The following is a 25560-nucleotide window of genomic DNA, read 5'->3' on the forward strand; positions in this document are numbered from 1 at the left end:
ATTTGATATTCATCCTTATGAAAATAAATATAATAGTCACTTTTAGCATTTCATGTAGATGGAAATTATAGTTTACTGTATAACATTCTAATAAATAATTAAGATGTCACTGATTCCAAATGACCTAGCCTACGAGTGGTATTGTATGACCGACGCGAACGGGCAGATGACTTTGATGATTTTGTAAATTTTTATATATTTTCGAATTACTATTATTTTTTATGTAATTATTTGCTGCTTATAATTAATTTATCTCAGTTCGGTTATCTATACCGATGTTATACACTTAAAATATCGTAATTATAATCATTTGAGATTTTATTTAATAATGTTCGCAAAAATTAATAATTATTTAATATAGAAAAATGTTTAGTACGCGCGCACGGCAAACTTTAGGTACTTTTTCTAATATTAAGAATTTCCTTTAGTTACTTTTTTTGTTTGTTCATTTCGGTTACTCAGATATTTTTTCTAATAATAAATCTCCACTTATTTTATTATTTTTTAACTTATTTTAATTATTTAGGCTTAAATTTTCGCGAGCGTAGCCGCGTCCGGGCCCACTAGTTGTAGAATAAAGTGTAAAGCAATATTTAAATTGTGCAAGCAGTGCTGAAAGTTCATAGTTTGAGGAAGAAATTTAATACATACATTAAATTTAAAATGAACCAAGGAGACATCTTTACCAAAATTATTAAATTTTTGATGCCTTCGTGGCGCAGCGGCACAAGGGTGTGACTGCTACGCGACGGTTATGGGTTCGATCCCCACTCGAGGAAGTGAAATATTTATTTACGTTTATATTTCCATTTCTTCGCTCTGGTGTCGAGGCAAAGCGCGTTGTTGAGATCCGATTCCGCCAATGTCTCGACATTTAGGTGGTGTGAGGGGAACGGAGTGTCTAGGCACTACTTTCCCTCTGCCTTCCCTCCTACATTAGGGATATAGCGGGAAGCTAAATAAAAAGTTATGAAATGAACTATTTTTCACCTGCACTCTCTCCCCTTTCTTTATTTCAAATGTCAATAAATATCGTTGAAATTGAGTAACAAAGAAAAAGTGCCCTAGAATAACTTCAAATAGATCCATACAGCTATTAAAATAATTGAAAAGGTCAAACTTTCACGTTTCCCAGACAGGTGTGTTTAATTTATCAATTATCCTGGCAGTTCCCCTGGCAGGGTAGCAGACATAATCCTATTAACACTGGATTCCCCTTTATGAGAGAATGTATAATTTTTGAAACTGCATGACGAATAGCGGAACTCAACCCTGCGCTTTGTCTTGTTAGCAGGGAGAGGAAATTAATTCCCTCGATTGGCAATCGAATGCAGAATCAATGGTTATTATAATGTTTATATTGTATCTTAACTTACTACTTACAGTATCTTCCAAAATTGTTAATAGAAAATGACTTAATTAATTTTCACCAATTTTAAATACAATTTAGAAATAGGTCCCTAGGTGTTGTAAAAAAAATCTAGACAATATAAGGACTAATACTCACATACATATATATATACAAATGTTTAATAATATCGATAGTACAAATAAGGCATTCATTTTTTGTGGACGGGTGAAAGGTTAGTAGTCGTCGGTGTCAAGTGACATTTCTGAGGGTGTCGCATGTTGCAGGTTAAGTGTCGCGACACTTTTGCCTTATATTGATATATTTTTAGGTTTTTTTATTTTAACGATTATGCATATTTTTCTATAGCCTTTATAAAAAAATAATTTAGCTGATACCTAATATTCCTTAAAAAATACTTTAATAACAATTTGAAGCTAATTTTCTATTCAGTTTCATTCTTTTGCATAGTATATTCATTTGTAAAGCGCTGCTTATAACGACTTTGATGTTACGTAGAATGAAAGTAGCACAAAGGAGTAGAATTATAAAACGTAATAGAAATCTTTTAAATTTTCAAACTTCATAATTAATTTATATTATAACAAGATTCAGTATTAAAGGTTCTTGACGCTGTCGTAGAGCTAGGGAATTATTTTCTTTTCCTTAGCTCTCGAAAAGAAACAAAATAAAGCATGACGTTAAGTTCCTACACTAAACACAAAATAATATAAAATTCTGCGAAAAGTGAGTAACGGAGTTTTTACCATTAGGTTTCTCATGTTTCATGCCTACTTTGCTATACACGGAATACAGCGCCAAGCTAATAATAAAACGAAGCGTAATCCAAGAAATTATTTAGAATTTAATGGCTGAATCCATGGAGAGCTAAATGGCTCCTTCTGTAAGTAACCATCACCTCGCAGTGTGCGGATCCCAGAGTGGAGGGATTTGCGACCGAAGTGTAGGTTTGAAATGTGCAATAACGGTGGCCTCCTTTGTCCAAGATCCCCAGAGTAAGTGACAGTAACTGCTCATGGTTTCCTTCCAATTGTTCTGTTCCATTGTTTTATTCCTTAGAAATGGAAAATACTGTTAAAGCGAAATGTTGCTAATATTCCTATATAAAGAAGCTGAGAGCACTTTTCTTTTTTAGACAGCTCCATTAAAATACAGCTATTATTACTTTTACATATTTTTCTTTAAAAATACGCATTTTTTTTGAGCATTACGTGGTATCCTGCATGTAGCAGTTTCCAATTTTCTAGACTTTGCGTATTCGATCGCGAAGCTCAACCCCGCTCTATATCTTATTATCTGAACTTGGAAATATAAAATAATTCATTCCTCAGAGTGTCGAATGAAAAAAATCGAATCTACAACCATTGCGTTGACAGTTAGACGGTGTTCCACTTCACCACGATAGCCTCTATTATTTTCTAGTGTAAAATGTCTTTGGGGAGTTTTACAAAAGAACATAATTGCTTGAACGACGACAACAAGTTACCCTCTAGACAGATAGGCTTTGGGGTTGAATTTTTCATTATATATGTAACGTGATGGTGGAATTTGAAGGGCCTACCTCAACCTTAAAAGTGTTTCAAATTATTTTCGTCGTCTCTTTGGTGTACTCGTATATGAAAAAAACATTATACGTATTTTCTTTTTGAAATATGTCTGTCATCTATACTTTTGTTTTGAATTTATCCGACGGACGATTTCTTGCTTCTAGTATCAAGTAAATGTTTTTTTATTATATTAATATTTTATATTGAGCCTGTTATGGCAGAACGGTAACGTATAACACCAACACGTTCGGTATGGATACGATCCCACTCGGGGGAGTTTTTTTTTATTTCCTCACATTATTTGATTTTACAAACAGTGGTGTTGAGTTTTGCTACTTTTTTATCTTCACCTTAAGTTTTTAAAGGATACGCTTTTACTAAGCAGAGTAAGCAAAAGGAACCTAGAAGCCTAGTGTTAAGATACTTCCTTCCCATTAAGCTTCTTCCATTCTCCACGATGAATTCTAAAGGCATTTTATGTTGAGTGACGGAATTCAAAACCGGCTCGCTCCCAGAGGGAGGAAAAGGAGGTAATAAATATTCCATTTAAAGAAATCGAACCCACGACCTATTACGTTTACAGTCACACGTAGCTCCATGACTGGTCTATTCAAAAATAGTAAAATATATTTAAAAAAATGTTCGTATTTTACTGTTTTTATTATATTTAGACGAGTTTTATATTTTGCAATGGCTTTAACTTTAATAAAATAAAAAGATTTATTCCATACGTTATTAAAATATTTATACAGCAATTTTTTAATAAAAAGTTTATTTTAAAGCTTTCACATTCACAATTCATGTAAAACAGTTTCGCTGAGCTATATTCAAATTTATAAACTTCGAAACTCTACACTGGAACTCTACTATCAATCATAGGGATGTAACATCCTAGACAGATGCAGACAAAGTATTGGTTATCATTCACTTTATTATATTGGTAGTGCTACTGTGAGCGTGGCCTGTTATAGGTTCCCACTTGAGGAAACAAAATATTTTATATTTTAATTTCCTTACTCTAGTAACGAGGCAAGATGTGGAGAAAATGTGAGATCCGCCACTCATCCCTCAGCCTTCAGAATTCAGCAGAAAGTGGGTACCGGAAGTGTCATTATAGGAGCAGAGTATCTTAGCGCTAGGTTTCCCAGTCCCAGTCCCAGGTTCCCTTTGCCCACACTGACACGAGTATACTGAGTAAAGCAAATACTACATAACAGAGTTAAAACAATTCGTTCGTTATATATAACACAATTTTGAAGATATTGCGTGACGAGTGAAACCACTCCAATAAAAAAAACCCGAACTGAAATTCGAATCCACAATTAACGTATTTAAACGCTGCGCTATACTAGTACACCACAAAAGCTTATTATAACATAAATAAGCCTTACTACTTTTAGTGAACCACGGAAGCTGTGAAGATCAACAAATAATAGAAGCTTATCAAAATAGTAATTTCGAAGTAAAAAAACTAAATTCTTGGCCACCTGCCCACCTACCGTGACGTACGACGTGATGTAAGAACTTTGCGCTTGTGCAAGGTCAGTTGCTGTAGTGCGGTTAAGTTGGTAGATGAAGTTGAAATTAAGTGTTAATTCGTGTTTAATATTCATTATATATTTTATTACGTTAGCAAAATTTTACTTGGCTAATTTGAAATAATAAATATTTGAATTTCTATGAATAACAAAATGTAATAATAATAAAATAATCTTGACGTTTTACAATAATAACTTGGATTTCTAAAGAATTCGAGGCCAGTCGGAGCACAAGCGTGCGATTGTAAGCGTGACAGGTTGTGGATTCGATTCCTATTCGAAAAGGTGTTCTCATATCCTTGCTCTGGTGACGAGGCAACATGCGCTTGAGTTTCGCCACTCCACACAATGCTTCCAAAAAAAGTGAGGAACGAAAGTGTCTTAATCGGAACGGAGTGTCTTTACATTAGGTTCCCAGGTACCCTCTGCCTACCCTGCTATGGCAAGATAAAAAAATATAAAACAAAAATTCTACATCTCAATTTTCAACCTATACTGTAATTGCACCTGGGATGAGTTGAAAAAAGCTTGATCGGCAAGTGACAACTGTGGGACAGAGACAACTAACGTCTTCCATATGTTAGACAAGGATAGGTAGATGGTCAATCATGCTCCCATTACTTGTTGCAGGATCCAGCATCCTAACAATAGTTATTATAGTTTTCTTAGAATATCTTTTGATAGTTGTATTGTGAGCTTTCGTGTTTGTTTATCTTCTTGGTGTTGAAATTATACGTTAAGTGTGGTAGCATTGTGGTAGAGTTAGAATATTTTTTTATTAGGATTTTTTTTATTTGTCAGAAAGTGGGGAACGGAGTGTTAAGACACTAGGTTCCTTCTGCCTACCCTGCTGTGTGCGGGATACAGCGTGTAGCTGCAATAAGTATATAGAAAATGAAGAATGGAATGACTCAGAATAATATTTTCTTAAGAAAAATAGAAATAATTATAGAGACTAACTCTTACTCTTTTTCTCTTTTACTCTTTTTCTTAATATGTAATCAGATATATTATTAACAAATAAATAATTTAAATATTATTGTTTGGAATCCCACCCAGGTAAATGTATTCTTTATTAAAAGCTTCCTTTTCTTTCTTTGGTCCAGATAAAGCGCTAATACTACGATTATGTTATCAATAACAAACAAATCAAACAATTTAAAAAAACAAAAAAATAAATAAACATTTTAATAACTTCCCCTATTCAAAACAAAATATATACGTAGCGTGCCTAATCAGTTTATTTAGTCAGACGAAAGCTCGATAGGGCGTCTTTTGCCGAAGCCCTACAAACTAAGATTAGGGCACAGACTGAAACGTGTGTATTGCGTTACAATATATCGCCGTATGTATGCATGTAGGCGGTGTGCTTAATTGTAGAGCTATTGTGACCCGCCCTTGCGTCGCCTGGAGCTTTTTCTATAATCGATTTTGCATTTCTTTTTTGATATTCGCTTTATTTCACATATAGCACCTAGCAAAGTATGAGAACCTACTTTTAAAACACTCTATTCTCTACTTTCCGCTTTCGAGACACTGTGGGTTGAGTAATGGAGTTCAACGCCGCGCTTTGTCGCCTCACTAGAGCGAAGAAATAAAAAAAAATTACTCCCCCGGGTGGATATGGAATTTACAACCACGTATACAATTTCATAGAGCGTTAATCATGATTTTAGGTTATCTTCATATAATAAGTATACCTGTTGTAGAACTTACTGTTTATAATAATTAATAACAAATCTATGGTGATTAAAATACATAAATAAACAACAGTAATACGTTTTTTTTAGCAGGGTAGGCAGAAAGTATATGGTGTCCAGACACTCCGTTCTGCATTTTCTACTCTAACTTAAAAGACTGTAAAAAGTAACTGCAATTACGCCTTGTCAAGTAAAATAATGAAATAAAAATACTTAATTTCTCTTCATTCCTAGTAGTCTACGAACCATCGCATTTAAAGTCGAATATATAATAATATAAAACATTCCGTTGTAAAAAATGTTTTAACACTATCTTCTGCTGCTTTTAGCCATTTATCCACTAAAAACATAACACTAAAAGAAAAATCCATAACACTTTTACAAGAAAAACACGTAAAAAAGTCTTAAATTTCCTCTAAAGTTCACAGCATCCGATACTTGAGATGAGTGTGCAAAAAAATATTATTAAAATCTTCTCCCTTCTAATCACCTTTGACCTTTAAATACTATTATTTCCACTCCAGCGGGGCTTTGGCAAAAAAGTTGTGACGAACATTCATTAATTTGAGCATCCGTAGTAAAAAGTAATTATTTTCAACGTTTTATATAATTACTTCGCTTCGCTTCGAAGTGAAAATGTTTTTTTTTTTCTGTAAATATTTTAAGTGTGACTGGTGTGTTTCTTTTTTGTTAAAATAACGTGGTTTTTTTTTTGTAGCAGAAAAAATATTGTACTTTCAATACTCTTGCAATATCCATAGAGAAGACATTATTAATAAAATAGGTAATTTAAACAATCTTCTCATTTTAACACTCTGGCATTACAAAGAAAGCGTTGAGTTTTGCCATTCGACAAACAGTATTTTAAATAAAGAAACCAGTGAGGACACTACGCATTATAATATAAAATCTATAAATAAGTTAACAAAGTAAAGTAGAAGTGTCAAAAATTAATAAAAAAATTGTTATTGTATTGTGGGTTCGATTACCACTCTTTAACGATTTAATATTTTCATTACTTCGTTCTGGTAACGAGGTAGAAAGATTCGTTGAGGTGAGTCATCACACAATGCCATCAGAATTCTGCGAAAATTAGGGAACGGAAGTGTCTTAATAGGAACGGAGTGTCTCAACACTAGCTTCTCAGATTCCCTCTATCCAACAAAAAAATGTGTTATTTAAATTTAGAAAATAGACGATAGGACATCGTCAGATTGTAAACATGATAGCTATGGATTCCCTATCAGAAGATTAATTATTTTAGACTCGATGACGATATCATTTCCTCGCCCCTGTAAGACAAGGCGCAGCGTTAAGTACCGCCACGCAATATGCAATATCACGAAATCGGATGTCAAGTGGAGACTGAAGTGTCTTTCCATTACCTCGTGTACAAAGATACTACAGTAATATTACACATATATCTAGTAATAATATTAATTCAGAAGATAAACCATTTTAATAAGCAAAAAATATCTTCCAATATTCTGTATTTCTTTCTTTTCTTTGTATTTTATTTAATAAAGCGCTAAGTATATATTACTCGAAACTAATTAACAAATTGATAAAGTAAATTAATCAGACGTAAAATTAAACTTAAACGAGTTGAAGTCAACGGTATTCGTAAGAAATGTCACTTTGAGACGACTTTTGACTTATGTCTTATTTAAATATTGTGATATTATAGAGTTTGAAAGGTATTCTATCTAATAATTTTTAAGAGTTAGATTACGACTGTTTGCATATACTGGCAGTACTACTAACGCAATAAGCTATAGTATTTTTATTCTTAAATGTATTCTTGTAAATGTAAAGTGATGTGACTCGAAGAAATCTAATATTTAATATTTTCCTTTTGGTAGCTCTAGTGGTGAGGGAAAGCGCGGAGTTAAGTTCCGCCATGCAACACACAATGACTTTTCGTTTCGGCGGAATTCGGCGGAAAGTGGGGAAGGGAGTGTCTTAGCACTAGGTTCGTTTTGCCTGCTCTGCTCTGATACGGGATACAGCGTGAAGCTGAAAAAATATCTATATTGAAAAAGCAACTGTCTTTCTTGGCGGCCTTTCGAATTGACGGTAGCTTTATGCTCATTCGACAATGCAGAAGTGCTTACAAAAGTCTAGTTAAATAAAGAATATTTTGAATTTGAATTAGTTTTTGATTTTGATAAGCATAAAATATATAAATTCAACATTGAAAAACATGAACGGTATTCGCCCGACATCAAGATATATTTTTTGAGCTACCTGTCATATTTTTTGCTACTAAGTGCTAAATCTCATTAAGAATGATTAATTATACGGTAGCAACGTTACTTTGAGAAATTTTCACGAGAATCATTACGAAGACCTTTCATATACCTGAATAATAAGTCGCTAACTTGTTTTTGTGTGATATTGCCAAAAATTACACGAAATCCGTTGAAAATCATAGAATAGTATCAAAATTTAAAGATTCTTCTTTGAAAATTATATGTTTTGTCAATATTATTAGGCTTTAGCTTGTAGTTGTATTAGGTATATAACAGAGTAGACAAAGGGAACCTAGTATTAGGACACTCCGTTCCCACTTAAATTTTACTGCCAAATATACGAGACATTGCGTATTGAGCGGAACTAAACCCCGCGTTTTGTCTTAACAGAGCGGGAAAAAGACAATTCAAACGCTGTCCTATTGGATCACAGAAACCTCTACATACAAATAAACATTCCCACCAACAAAATAGCTACGTGAAATGAAAAATTCATACAAAAAACATAGAGTAAGGTATATTCGAGCCCCTCATGTACCTGAGTGCCAATTAGGCAGGTTTGTTATTGGGAATACCGGCGTGGATGCGATGATACCCATTTTGAATACTTGCTTCTGGAGATATATGTCGATGGTGTAATATATCACTATTCTCTCCATTTATTATTGTGATTTTTGTAAGATAGAAATTATTTAATAGTTTTGTTTTTAGATTTATGTTTTTCCGAGTTCGAACACGATTTGAACCAGCACTTCTGGCTACTATGCCACACGTTCTTATGAAGCTACGTTGAGATTCTTATACGTTTGTTACAATTTACTTATATGTTTAATATAATATGTATAAAACTTGGGCAATGCGTGGGGTTCGTACTATCTTAATGCATTAGCATCAGTTTCTCGCTGTATTCCGCACATATAGGCAGATAGCCTAGGAAGCTAGTGTAAAAACACTGAAAACTGAGAACCGCTCATCAAAGCAATCCGTTCCCGACTTTCCACGGAATTCCCACAAATTTGAAGAGTGAAAAAATGAATATATTAAATATTTCATTCCTCGAGTGGAAGTGGAACCCACAACTGTCGCACTTACGCACCCTTTTGCCACCGAGCCACGACGTCAAACAAACGTCAAATAGACGGCTTTAAAATAAATTACAAAAATGTTAAGAATCTCTTCCACCAAAGAAAGTCATTAAGCCGGTGATATTCAAGACTAAACTAGAAAGAAAACTCTTTATACAGCAAAGTACAGTATTTCTAATTTTCAAACTCAGTCGGACAAAGTGCAAAAACAAATAATTACGTTTTGCCAAGTTCACTGCGTCGAGTATTAATAGAGTGTTGGGCCAACTTTGGTTTATACTGGCCTATACAGTTTATAGTACGGTCGACGAGTTGTACGGCTGTCTTGAAATTAGCTACAAATTACTGCGCAGATTTGATTTTAGGATTTTTCTTACTTTTGATTATTTTCTTACGAAGGATGAATGCGCAAAACTTCAGAAAACATATCTTCTAAGCGATCACGATTCGTCAATTGTACTGTACAATGTATATGTCTGTATAAATTAAACAGTTAGAGCTATACTTGAGTTTAAAATTATATTTCGGGAAAGCATCTATCATTTCATCAACAGTAAACGCGAAGGTCGTGGGTTTGATCCCGTCTGAGGAGAATGAATTCATTTTATTTTTTTAAATTTCGCAGCTCCGTTCGACGAACCGCGGCATTAAGTTCCACCACTCAACACATTGTCCCGAAAATTATGCGTTACGTGGGGACGGAGTGTCTTAACACTAGGGCCTCTCCGCTTATCTTGCTGTAAGTGCGATACATTGGGACGCTAAATAAAAAACAAATAAAATAATTAATTTTCGAAATTCCATAGAATAGATAAAATAAACTAAAGCTTTCATAAGTTCAAACACCTCATTGGTCAATATTGGCACATTGGGCCAACGTTTAAAATTATTATGGAAGTACTGCAGTGCGTGAGCGAGATAGATATACTTTTTACATGTACTAGAAAGAGATAGCACACACGGCATAGAGTAAGTGCACATTGCATGCGTAAATAATGTAATGTATATTGATGTTTGCTTAACGATTTGGTTTGGTTTGCTTTTTATTTGCTCTAAAATGTAATAGAAGTTTTAATTTATCTGTGCATTTTAGCCAATTGCTTAAAAAACATATTTATATAGAGAATGGTTGATAAAATATGAAAAATTGAATGATATGATAACCTGGGCGTGGAAATGGGGGTGCGGGGCCTGCCCATCCCTGAATAGTTTGGTGCCCACCCCAGAATTTTTATTAAAAAATAAGCCTGTAAAATAAAAAAAAGACCTCAATATGAAAATATCAGTACAAAGCTGAAGTCAAGGCTCCCTCTGGAAAATATCTCTAGATACATCCATGTATTATAGTATTACATCAATATTGTAAAAAAATTGCAACTATAATTTATCAGACTTTTTTTTCTCAAGCGTAGTGATGGCACTTCGTTTTTTACTTTTCGTCGAATTTAGAAATCCTTATTTTTATTATAACCTAATCCACAATGGCGAAAAACAACACCGTTATGTGCATCACAGTAACAAGATTTATTTTTAAATTTCTTGTTGAATATATATTCCCCTGAGTGAAGATCGAACCCACAATCATCACGTTTACACCCAGACATTGAACAATGCGTCACCATAGCGTCAATATTATTGTATTTTTACTCTGTGTGATATAACGGCGGGAAACCGTTCCCACTCAGTACTTGCCCGAACATCGCTGTATACGGTTGTTACGTCAATTGAATTTTGAAATTCGAATGTCGTATTTGACAGATTAGCTTTTTAAAACTTTTTTGCTCTGATAAAATACGTGACACAAGTTCAACTTGTTTTGACACTGTGTGAAATGTGATTGTTTTTTTTAATTGGATTTGAATAAATATGCTGGTGAGTTAAATTTTTCATAAATAAGATCAATTAATTATTTTTTCCTTTTTATTTTAATTTAAAATATGTATATATACCTAAACGAATATTTTAATGGTTCCTATTTATTTTGATAAGGCATATCAGTTTTTATAATTTAATTATTTCTGTTTCCGTGAATTTTGGCTATAATTATAAAAAGGTGCGTGACAAAAACTATTTATTAATGTGTAATTATATAGGAACTTACAAAGATATAACCTTAAGCTTAGAAACTTTTAATATTTGTTTTTATTTATATTATTTCTTTTGAATAGTTAATAAAGTAATAAATTAAAAATGCTAGCATTTATGTCAATAAATGTTAAAATAATTTAATATGCTTTATACAATTCAAGAGAACTAAGCGAAATAAGTAACAGAGTAATGTAGATTTTCTAAATAAATCTAATATTTTATTTTCTCTAGTAATAAATAATCAAAGCAACGAACAGCTTAAGATGAAGAACAGAGTGTCTTAATAGTAGGTTCACTATGCGTGAATATTTTATTCCCCGAGTGGGAATCAAACCCACAACCGTCGCGCTACAGAAGATAGATCTCTACCTTTACTTTTTCTTGCATAACCTACCCGGCTGGTAAGTAATGTTAGGATACCATCGATTCATATAATAATAATAATAACTCTTTATTGTACACCCAAAAAAGGTACAGAAATACAATCAAAATGAAACAGGATAAAGCCCAAATACCTATTATCAATATTTGTTCTAGATAATAAAATAAACTGAAAATGGGATTAAATAAATATATCTAAGCCTTATTCTGGTTATAATTTTGTTAGTCTGGACAAAAAATATTTTATTTTTATTATTTCGTGTTTTAGGCATATTGGCGGGGTAGGCAGAGAGGAATTAGTGAATAAGACACTCTTTTCTCCGGTAAAATGTTTTGAAATCTCGATGGCTTTGTATTAAAGCAATTATGTTACAATATATATTGTAGACGCTAATGTAAAATTCTAATTGTGGGTTCGATTCCCATTCGAGGAAATATCATATTTAATATTTTAAATTAGTTCTGGTAATGAACTTTTGCAAAATTTGCAATGCCTCAAAAAGCAGAAGAAGCTATGTGCGAGATAAAACGTTAAGTTAAAACACATATAACAAGGTAGGTAGAGAGAACTTAGTGTTAAGACACTCTGATAAGATGTATTACAATCTTTGCGGCTCTATATTCAAGCTAAAGTTAAAATATCAATACAAGTATTATATTTATAACATAATACAATTATAATTCCATATTGATTTACATCATATCAGTGACTGTCAGTTGCAAAATTACTTAATGAACTCTAGACGTTACTTTGGATATTAGTTTACAGTTTGAAATGTAAACCGATATGTGTCGTCATGTAATTTAGTTGCAATTTTAGATTAATGCTAGAATGTGCTATAAATTATGCTAAATATTTACGATTTCAATTAAAAATTTACAAAATCACTTAAAAATATTTTTATTTCTTTTTTTACACGTATTTTCGTGTACAATCTTTTACAATTTGTACTTAAAAAAAGACAAGACAAATGCGAGTCAAGCTCGCCCACCGAGGGTTCCGTATAAAAATTGGAGGTGTCGAGCTTTTTCTGAAATTCAAGCTTAGTTTAGCCAGAGCCCTTTCATCTGATACTTCACTTGAACTAGTGGCTGTAATACCAAATTTTGTCGCTCCTTTTAGGGTATTATATAAGTATTAAAATTTATCAGATGAAGCCGCGCGTGGGCCGCTAGTTAGAGATAAATAGATAAGGTAGTGACAAGTCACTATCACGACACTAGAAATATATTCAACAAGAAAAAAACAAAAGTCTACGCTCGTTATAAACCTTATTAAGCTTAACATATTTTTATGGTGCTATTTGTATAGACTTGCTCAGTCGGTTATTACGGAAGCCTGTTACTTCTAGAACCATTATTAACTGTTTACTGAAGTTAACTCGTTTCTAGTTCAATGTAGAGATGAAGTACAGAATGTTATTATTATTAATAATATGGTATCATTGCTATGTGAAAGACACTGAATTAAACGGTCGTTTTAGGTTTGAGTCCTAAGTTTCTATAAACACGAATAACGAATAATAACGAAATAAGAAAAATTAAAATAATTCTATAATAACTCCAGTAAAATAAGAACCCAATTACAATAGACGTAGACGTAGACATGGTCCAACTGAGCCACAACGGTGTCAATAATAGTTTCTAAATAAAATACTAATATCTGTTGACATATCAAACTATTAATATTTAAATATACATATATACATAGCCTCACGCTTTATTCCTAGCATAGTCAGAGAGAACGGAGTGCCAAATGCTACCGTCTCTACATACCTCTTTCGCCTCGTCCACTATCATCAACCTCTTCATACAAGCCCTTCAGGGGATCCTCATGCTTTTTACGCGACCTTCCTCCAGTATCTTTCCGAAGGTCAACCGAGATCTCCCCCTACCTCTCTTACCGCTTTTAATATTTAAAGTTAAGGAGTAAAAAGCAAACGTACAATCAAAAACGTGGATTAACACACGAGTTCTATAGAAAATCAATTGACTTCACCGTAAATAGCTTAACAAAAAATATAAAGAAGCACCTGTTGTATAACAAAACCTTTCCCATGGTGACCGAAACGAGTTTTGATGGTAAAATTAAAAAAAAAACAAGTGAAACGCCTCAATGAAGGATTTGGGTAACCTTTTTATAGTAAAAAATGGGTTCCACGATTTATTGTATGAATGCACCTGTTTTTGAGTTTTACGAAGTTAATATATTTGTAGATTTTTTATTTTTCTTGAGTTAATGTAGATTATATAAATATTTTTTTTTATTATAATATAAAGGATTTTATTCTTTTGCATCTGTATTTTGTTAGTTTTATGAGCGTAAGTTTTTGGGAATCTTTTTTATTAAAAAAGTTAGATAATGATCTGGGAAGCTCGTTTTAAAATAATAAATTGCATTTAATGAGTATCGCAGGAATTCTGATTCGAAGGAATGAATTATTTTTATGTAAAAAAGCAAAAAAAGTAAGAAGTGTCTGACTTCCTGTGCCTATTTTGGGAAAAAACCTGAACCTATAGTTTTTTTCAGTATAACATGCAAAGTAAAGCATATTTCTATCAGATTATACTGCATTTATTTATTTATGTAGGTACATATATTTATGTAGAAGCTTAAATATTTATTACTAAAGAGATTGATATACAGATTTTGATTAAAATTTTAAAATTGGACAGTCCGTACGTATTGTGCTGTCATGTTTAAGCATCATTCAATGTATGAAACATTTTATTGATGAAATTTGAATGGAATAATGTGACATAATCGATATATCTGAATGAATTGAACATCAATTGTTTATAAACGACTGTAAATAAATATAATTTTATATATCTTATTTTTGTGCACTACGAGGGATTTTTGACAATTGATGGTTTATGTCTAAAGTTACCTGTTAAGCATCACTAGTAGTGATAAGTCATACTCGTAAAAAACGTAATTACTTCGATGGAGAATCGAACCCCTAGCCGTTTCATTAACAGTCATAGTGCTGCTTTGCCACGACTGCATCGCCCGATATTGATATATACAAATTCATGGGAAAAAGTACATAGAAATGGAAATTATCGAAAGCTTCTATCACAAAACATGATAAGAAAGCTATTGAGATATCCAAACATTCAATACATTTTATCTTATCTATATTTATCTAATAAACTTAAAATAAAATAAAAAAGTAATGTCTGGATTGGGAAGTGTCAGATTCCGCTCAAGAATACGTTTATATATTATATGTTTTTTTATGTATTCGGTGTAGTTTGAAAACGCGGCGTTAAGCTCCGCCACTCAACAAACAATATATTTATGAAGGCCAAGAAATGAAGACCAGGATATTTTTTAACAATTTTTTTTTAATCTTTTAAATAAAAGAAACTAAGAAAAGGTAATAAAAGTTTTTTTTACCTGTTCTATCTCAGTATCCGAACATTTGTCTGTAAATGGAAGATTTATCGATTACCGTCGAATCGTAAAAAGTATGTGAAGTCAGCTACAATTCTCGGTAGACGCATACAAAATGCACTGCAGCATCTTAATTTAAGGCTTGTTGCTTCCAGACTGCGCTATCGTGGTGCATCTGGCGTATTATTAATTTATTTGGATAAGTGTAGGTTCGAAGGAAAAGTTATTATTATTATAGGTGCACCTTCACCCTTTGTTCTGTATAAGAGAGTAGGTGGAACCTATTGTTATGGTACTCTCAATGTCCACGTTGCGAGTGAGAGTGACGTAACTGAACACCGCGTTTTTTTATTACTAAAACGAGAAAATTCTTTAATAACAAATAATAATGAATTGTATCTGAGTGAAAGGTAAAAGGCATTCCAAATATTTTTTTTCAACTAGTGTTATAAAAATATTTTTTGCTTAGTTGTTGAATGGTCAAATTAAAAACAAATTGATTTATACTATAGAAAATTTCTTTTACCTGCCTGAATCAGGCTCAGAGGAATTAAGATAAACATAATGTCGATTGTAGAGAAAAAATGGAACTGTAGACCTGGCCATATGATATTAATTTCAGCTTGAGATTTGTACCAGTTCTTGAGAAAAAAAAGGTTTTAACAGATGGGCGGACAGACATACAGACAACAAAGTAGTCCTATATATATACCCCAAAAAATATTAAAATTTCCAGCCATATCCTAGAAAACCCTAAAAAAGTAATGGAAGAGATATTTAATGAAGATAAAAATGTGATTAGTAACAATTAGCGCACTTGTCTCGTCCAATTTGTTTAATGGTGGCAATTTGAACTCATTCACAAGATTTACGTAAAAGGTTTTTTATTTTACTTTTTCACACAAAAAAACGTATTTATTAATTTATAGGAATGAGAGAAGAAAATAAAATGAATTTCGTACTCTATACTATACTAGTGACATGCCCTGGCTTCTAGACCTGTTTTTTTTAATTTACTTAACAGTAGTAAATATATTTTTACTTGTAGTTATCAAAGAGGACATTATTCCGTTAGTTTGTGAATGACAGTTATTAATCAGAGTGCAAAAGCTCTATTGCCTTTGGCGAGATCAAAATGGGGAGCACTGAATATGTCCCAGAATATCTAGTATGAGAATTTGATGGCAATATTAGTGGCCTAACCTATACGTACGTACCTTATGTATACTTATATATGAAAACAGATTTAACTAGATATAGGTATGAAAGGCCAACTTGTACCTGCAAATCGAAACATGCTGCTCTCGACAAATGGACTGTATAATTCTACAGTTAGAATCTACAGTTCCTGAGATTACAGTGTTCAGCCAAACAAAATATTTAGCTTTACTAAATTTTATAATAATTAAGTAACTAAAAGAAATAGATTTCAGTACATGTTATTAAATGATAATAATTAGGTAGAATATTTGGAAGGTATTTAAGAAGCGCAGGTTCGATTCTCGCTACGATCAACTTATTTAACTAAAGTAAAAAAAATCCTTATTATGAAATAACATTTTGAAATATGATCAAATATTAAACATTATAGATTTCAACCCACCATACCCCATTTTAATAAATCAAACATAATTTAAATTTCTAATTCCTCCATACAAATTACCTATATCCAGTCTAAGTAAGGCACCGTGTGAATTCCGGTTATGAATATATTAACCTCAAAATACGTAATAAACGCTGAAACATGGACGCCAACATTTTATGCTAATATGAATCGCTTAACATGACTGACGGACGGATGTTTTACTAATAAATGTATTATATACTCATAAGGCTAACACTACATAGTCGTTTAAGCATGGTGGTTCTGGGTTTGACCTCTAAGAGGGGAAATTAATCATTTCTTTCTCAAACCACGGCGTTGAGTTCCTCCATACAGTATACAATGTCTGGAATTCTGGTGAAAAGCAAGAACGGAGTGTCTCAACGCTATGTTCCCTCTGCCTTTATTATACGCGAGACAAAGCGTAAAAATATATTAATATCTCAAATAATATACAACTAGGACCAATTATCATGCATATCGTACAAATTTACAGAATTTATTACCTACCTACAAATCAAAGTTTAAGATTTTTTAAATAAAAGAAGTTTAAAATAGGAAGCGATGGTAAAATTATAAAGTCGAGAGTCAAACTAAGAAATAACAGACAACGGTAATACAATGACTTATTATAAAGTTTTTTAAAGTAATATATTTAAATCATCTTCAATATTATTCAGTAGTCAGTGCAGTAATATTTAAATGGTACTTATAAATAATTTTCTATGATTTTAATAGAAAAATACACATTAAGATTTCAGTTGCACTTAGAATGCTCTTCTAAGAAAATAAATAACATTAAGAGATAACTACTAAATATACATTTTTTACGTTTCAATTTTAATTTAAAATTATTGTTTGTTTTTGTTGTTGTTTGTGTCGTTAGAAAGACTACTTTAAAAATAGGTATTAAAATTAGACTGTTCTTGGCCACATATCTACTTAATAATTATATTTTTTTTGTTAATTTTTACAAAATCCATTGGATAAATAGAATCATTCCTCCGAATGGGAATCTAACTCACAAATAATAGCCTCGTTAGAAGAAATTATTTAAAAGAAATTCAAACAAAAAACACAATTCTCTTGAAAACTATTAAAAAAAGTAGCATTTCTCTAATAGTTTATGAAATTGGGATTGCTACCTGCGAGCTGCGGCTACATCCAATATGTAGATATTACATTTGATTTACAAAAACAATTTTAAAGATGCTTACATACGGTCGACGTCTGTGGCGTAGTTTAAGTTTAGCTGAACTAATGATTGTGGGTACTAATCTTATTTGTAGTAAAAGTATATAAAATACTAGCGGCCCGCCCGCGGCTTCGCCTGCGTGAACTACGTTATTATTAAAATCTGTCTCCATGAGTAAGTACCTACTTAACGTCCTATAAGTAACGTCCATGCAAAATTTGAGACTCCTAGCATTTGTAGTAACGAAGTTTCAACCCCAAAAACAATCCCTTAGAAGTCGAATATAGCAAATTCCCGTCTTAGCGAGCACCTACGTCCTATAAATAACTCCTATGCAAAATTTGAGATTCCTAGCACATGTAGTTTCTGAGATTTTGTGATGAATGAGTGATCTTTCGATTTTATATCTATAGAAGATTTAATTATTGTTCTAGACGAAAAGCTTTGTTTAATAATTTTTGTATTGTATCCACTGTACTTCACCCACTTGTACTATAAACAATATTCATTATCTTTAGATTTTCTTATACAGTTTCCGCATTAAAAACGTAATTTAAATTATTTCAGATTTTATTTTTCCTAAGCACGCAAAAAAATAACGTATTAGAAAAATCTAGTAATTTCGTGTCTATCTAGGTGGGCAGTAGAAACAAGGGCGTGTCAAACGCAGATTTATCCTCCCTCTTTTAGTGTTACTCTTATTAAAATAAATTCAGCAGTGCTTGCTTGCATCACAGACATATTTATTAAAAACAATTCATAGGTGGCCCTAACAACATTCTATGCTAATTGCTAATTAAGCTTTCCTTCGTTATTAGATACGTTAGTGCACCTGTTAGTGCTTATGCTGAATGTGCCATACATATATAAAATATATGTAACATTATACCTTGTAAATTGTCACGTTTTAGATTAGACTCGCAGGGTAGTCAAAGGGAACCTAGTTTTAAGATACCCGTTCTCAACTTTAGGTCCAATTTTCGGGATATTGTGCGTTGAGTGGCGAAACTCAGCACTACACTTTTTCTTGTTGCGAGAGAAAAGAAATGAAAATAATTCATTATTCCGAGTAGGAATCAAATTCACAACCGTCGCGTTTACAGACACTCTTTGTGCCGCTGCGCCACCACGACGTTATCTATCTATTATTAATAACCTATATGAAAATTCAATTTTATTAACTTTTTAAAATAAAATATTATAATATAAGTAATAGGTTCACTTTTAATAACAACAAGTATATTTTAACTATAAATATAACTACCTGTTACAACAAAACCGCATTTCTATTAAGAAAATGGGGACCATTCAAATTTTACCCCTTTATTGTAGTATAACCTTAAAAAAAATTCTAAGTATACGAGCAATTACTTATATCGCTTTCCTTCGTTATTCATAAAACGTGTTTTGTCAATAACCCTAACATGTCTTTCAACTTCCATTGAACGTCCTTCCTATTGTTATTTATAAACGATAGGGTTTGTGGTATTTAGATAGCAATTGACTATAGTAGACACCGTCGTAGCGCAGTGGTAGTGTCTGATTGTAAACGTGATGGTCGTAGGTTCGATTTAAACTTGGAAGAATATTTTGTTTTCGTTTCGCTCTCCAAAGGTAAAGCGTGGTGTTCTGATTCGCCACTCGATGAAGGTAGACAATGGAATGTGTTGACACTACGTTCTCCTAGTTATATACAGAATGAAGGTGTGACTGTAACGCGACGGTTGTGGATTCGATCCCCACTCGAGGAAGTGAAATATTTACATTTATATTTCCATTTCTTCGCTCTGATGTCGAGGCAAAGCGCGGCGTTGAGTTCTGCCACTCAACACGCAATGCTTCCAGAAACCGCCAGAAAGTGGGGAACGGAGTGTCTTAACATTAGGTTTAACAATTATTTATTTATATTTTTATCTATTTGTATATTACTACTTTTATTAATAATACAACATTTTATATCGTAATTTTGTTAAAAAACTTTTAATTTTACACGATTTTATAGTAATGTATGTGTTAATTCGGGCTTTCAGTTCGGTTCGTAGGGCAGACCTTTGGGAGTTAACAACTAATTGACAAATTGTAAAGGATTCGCTTAAAATGCTACGAATGTATGTAAAATTTTATTTCATATTAAATTTGTTGTTGAAATTGTTAAATTAGAGCTTTTTGTCTAGTTTTCTTTAGTAATAATACTGACTACGGTTCCTAGTTTTGTCTGTGGAAAGGGAAATACTCGGTTTTCCATTTTACATCTTAAGGACCACGTAAAAAAAAGCAAAATATATCGTTGTCTTTTAAAGATATCTATTTTATTTGACCACATATAATAATATAATAAAGCTTTGAACCTAGCGGGATTTGAATATGCGCTTCCTGGAAACTGTGCTAGTGCTATATTTAACCACTAAACCACACCAAGTTTACCACTTAGTACAAAAATAAATTCACCAAATCCTAGCTATTATAATTTAAATTTGAAAACAATAATAAAACATGGCATTCTCATGTAAATGTATTCTGGAGCTACCTTGTAAATTACGTGCAGCTATTAAGGAAACATAAAGGAGACCTAAATGTTCTTAGTGTTGCCAGCCCGCGGGCTCTACTTGGTATTAACACATTAAATACTAGTTGGTGGATGGTAGCTTTTGATTAATATTTTAATAAGTGTTTTCATATAAAAAAAATGTTAAGTAAAATGTAGTTTTTTTTATTGTTAATCAAAGTACAAAAGTGATCTATTTGGACAGAAATGGAGAGATTTTCAATATAAAAGTTTAATTTGATAAGTCTAGTATCAAAAAATAATAATTTCCCGTAGTGGGAATCGAATCTACAATCATCTCATTTAGATAGATAGTTTACATAAAAATAAAAATCATCATATTTTAGTTTTTTTAAAACTCAGCACCGTTATATATATAACATAATCTACGGATGTAATATCACCTTTAAATAGATATCTCTAACCACACCGCAGTTAGTATATAAGACATAACCGCGTCAGTGTGGCTGCAGTAAAATAACTGTTATAGCCTTACTGCAGTATAAGTTTTTTCATAATATTTATCTAAATATCAACTATGAGATCGACATAGTGAAATTAATTATCTATACTGGATGAATGTAGGTTCGATTTCCGTTTAAGGAGTCTTTAGGTATATGAGTAACTAGGGAACTTACCTCCAGCTATACCTTAACTTCTATAATCACAGCCACCCTAGAGCCTACCCTAGGCAGGAGAAACCTGTGAACCTAATGACACCCATTTGCCATTGAGATACTTTCGATCACCACTTTCCCTCGAATTCTGGAGGGATTCGGCTCTCATTTCACGTTTATATCTTTCAAGAAATATGTACATGTGAAAATAAATAAAGATTATATATAACTAACTACATATAATATGAAGTTTCTCTTAAACACAGTTATAAGTACTTAGTTTGAGAAGATAATTCTATAGAAGATCTCATTACGAGGTTCTGAGGTTTAAGCAAAAAATGTAAAAGTCGACAAAAATTGGCTCAGTTAAAATATTAAAGCATTTAAATAAAATTTAAGTTACAAGACATGATTATACATAATGATGTATTTAGCAATGACACCTTTTCGTGTTTTTCTTGACAATGTCCATTTTAAAAACTACTATATCTTTTTGATATTTTATCTTTTTTAGCTTTAGTGTGAATGTGATGTCGCATATAGCAGTGCAGGCAGAGGAACCTGGGAACCTAGTGTTAGGATAATCCGTTCCCCGTTAGAATACGATTTATGTTCCTAACATTCCGCCGAATTCTTGGGGCATTACGTGTTGAGAGCGGAGTTCAACGCCACGTTTTGCCTTTTCACCAGAGTCAGGAGATGAAAATGTCTAATATTTCATTCCCCCGTATCAGAATTGACCCAACCAGGAACTGTTCGACCTGTTACCTGCCGCCGAATTTTCCAACCGCACTGTACGTCACAAACTTAAATACCATCCACACCACCTGGATACGTGGCACTCCACTACTGTGCGGTTTCGTAGAAATTTCCTTCCACGCGCCACCGAACTGTGGAATGGCCTACCCGCGGCAGTGTTTCCAGGTCAAAGGCCGGCAACGCACCTGTAGCTCCTCCGGTGCTGCACGGGGTCGTGGGCGGCGGTGATCATCATCAGGTGACCCGAACGCTCGTTTGCCTTGTCCTTTTTCCATAAAAAAAAAAAAAAAAAACAACCGACAGACTCCCTGGAATTTCATCTATTTGATAGTTATTAAAACATAATGATTATTACAATTATATCTTTACTTATAACACCTTTAGCTTGTAAACTTCCTTATCTCTGTGAAATTACTGTCTGAAATTATTATACGAACTGCTATTTTTACGTCCAGTCGTAAAACAGCACCGTATCGAGTAATTACTCGAGCAATGAAATTAGTGTTTGAACATTATCGTTTTATTCGTGAGAGTAAAGAAATTGATGCGAGAAAAAAGATAAAGGCAGAATGTTTTGTCACTAGATTATTTTCGGTTTCACGCTGTATCCCGCATGTAGCAGGATAAAAGTAAATGCATGAAGTAAATTGCAACAATCGTGTAAGAATTTTGACATAGCTTGAAAAGAGCGTATGGCCTAGTGGTCAAAGCACTTGGACGTTTTTAAGAGATAACTCTTAGTTCTATTTACGCTAGGATAAAAATATATACTTTTTCTGAATAAATGATAAGCAAATATTAGAAAATTAGATATTTAAGGTTACATAGAGTTTTACTGAATGAAATTTTTGTTCTATTATATAACAAAAAATCATTGAATGGTTCAAAATTCACCAACGTCGAATGTAGTATTCTTCAGATATGGGTGAAGAAAAGTCATTTCGGGTCAAGAGTTTAAAAGCTTTAAATTTGAGCTACTCTCAGAGGATTACAGTGATTACGTTCTATATTTGAAAAAGTTATATTATATAAATATATTATTATAACTAGATTTTTTGTTTACACTGGAGAAAAAAGAGAAATGTATACAAAGAAAAACAAATTCTTTCACTTTTTTTTCAGCTTTACATTGTATCCCACAAATCCTGTGTAGCCAGAAGAAACCTAGTGTTGAGACACTCCATCTCCACTTTTCGTCGATTTTTTAAAGCATTGTTTGTTAAGTGGGGGAACCTAACGCCACGCCACTTTACCTTGTTACCAGAGCGAACAATAGAAAATATTAATAAATCACAATTAATTTCCTCGACTGGGAATCGAACCCACAATCTTTTTGTACTCACAAGGTAACTTTTGAGGCCATCATAACGCAACAGCATTGCGTGTGACTGTAAATATATCGGCTATGGATTCAATCTCTACACGAAGGAAATAATTAATTTGATTTCGTCGCTCTGATAACAAGACAAATCGCGGTGTTCTGTTCCGCGTTTCTTAACACTCTGCCTATTCAAATACGCGGGAAAAGCGTGAAACTGGCTGCTGTGCTTAAACAAAAACTTTTTTACTTAGCAATCCTATTTCTGTTTCAACTTAACTTCAAACTTGAACCTGGCCATGAAATAATTTTCTATATTTACTACATAGCGATGCGTCTCATAAACCACAAACCGCCGGATAAAAAGTTGTCCGTCCATCCGCTTTCGTAATTCCTTTACTAGATACCTATACTAAACTTGAATGTCGATAGGGAATACGTTAGTTATTTAATATATTAATAAAATCTTTATATTAATATAATATACGAATAAAAACTTCCTTTTGAAACGGGAAAAATAAAAGAATTCTTCAATTTGTAGTTCCTGAGGTTAGAGCGTACAAATACTATCATACAAACTTTAAAGCTTTATTATATTAGTATAGATAATATTAGTTTCAAAAGAACATTGTCAGACATAAATACTCGCTATTTATTGAAATTTTCAAGTATACTTTTGTAAAAATTATTCTATATAGATGCTAACAAAGAAAAATATTAAAATAATATTTAATTAATTGTTAATGAATAAAATATATATTTGCCGACAAAATGGCAGTAATCGATTAATTTATAGAGAGAAATAAAAAACTCTCACAAACTCGTTTCTTAAGAAGACGACGACGCTAGCGACAGTAGTAAAAAAGTTTAATTTGCTATACTTACTCTTATTATCCATAGTAATGTCGATATGTTATTACAAGTACAGTTAAGATCGAGTTATTGTATGCTTTTTCTCTATTATTGTTCAATAGAAATAATGCAATATGAACTAAAGTGTTAATAGATTCTTTTTAATTTTTTATGTAGACATTTTTTTTAGGCAGAGGGACTAACCTATCAGGACACTATTTGGCTATTAAGATATTTTTCGTTCCCAATTCAACACTGCGTTGCTTGCCTAGTTACCAGGACGGGGAAATGAAAATATTAACGATTTCATTCTCTGTAGTGGGAATTGAACCCGCAACCGTCGCTTCACGTTTACAGTCGCACACATGTGTACTTGCGCCATAACGGCCTCAAATAATATTTGTTTCAATAATCTTGCATGTTCCATCGACCGGAAACTCTTACATTTTAAAAATATAAATATAGCTTTGAGTGAGATTTAGTTGCATGGGGTCCATGGTCCCGACATTAACTACGTATTAAGTTTAGCATCGCTCTAATCATGGATTATAACGTCAACAAAACCTAGACCTTAGACACTCCTTTCTCCACTTTTATCAATTTTTAGAGAATTCGTTTTAATATACATGGAAAATAATAACTAAATATTAATTGACAAAAATAAAAAATATATATTTCTTGCCTTTGGTTAATTACCCATGTGCTTACTGCAATAGTAAAAGGAGGTTGTTGCGGCGCAGCGCTAGTGTCTAATTGTAAGCGCGATATTTATGGGTTCGATTGCCACTTGAGGTTATCAATTATTTTTATTTCTTTGCTCTGGTAACAAGACAAATCGCGGCGTTAACTTCCGCCATTCGATATCCAATATCTCGAAAATTGGGGAACGGAGAAATAATTTTTCTTTTACTTTTGAATATTTAATATACAAAAAAAAGACAAAATTATTAATTTATAATACATATTAGTATAAGTAAAAATAATATATAAACAACTATAAGAGGTAAATGAAAACAATGCTAAGTAGCTTCATTATTCATGGTAGCGTCCCTCCGTCCTGAGGAATGAGGAATAAGGTCGTCTCATGACTTAATTATGAATAGAACTACTATTTACTTTTACAATAACAGAGAGTATTAGGTTCGATAACCCGTCCTTAAATATACCTCCTGATTTTTCATTATATGTCAAAAATATATTACATACTATTTTATTTTATCAACATTACAAATAAAAGAAAACTATACTAATAAATAAATACACAATAATTTAACTGATAATCCCTTTTCTTAAAAGCGGTTAATTATTTTT

General features: G+C 32.5%; 1 protein-coding gene across 1 annotated transcript in view; it reads left to right on the forward strand.

Moving 5' to 3' along the window:
* The first annotated feature begins 11189 nt into the window (after window positions 1–11189).
* Window positions 11190–25560, forward strand: part of LOC146540961 (irregular chiasm C-roughest protein-like) — a 70039-nt gene continuing 55668 nt past the window's right edge. The window contains exon 1 of the mRNA XM_085187919.1: window positions 11190–11363. The gene's annotated coding sequence lies outside the window, so the exon portion shown is untranslated. The remainder of the gene's footprint in view (window positions 11364–25560) is intronic.

This window comes from Heliconius melpomene, chromosome 1 (assembly GCF_056956725.1).
Source record: "Heliconius melpomene rosina isolate 202511_hmr_F chromosome 1, ASM5695672v1, whole genome shotgun sequence".
Lineage (NCBI taxonomy): Eukaryota > Metazoa > Arthropoda > Insecta > Lepidoptera > Nymphalidae > Heliconius > Heliconius melpomene.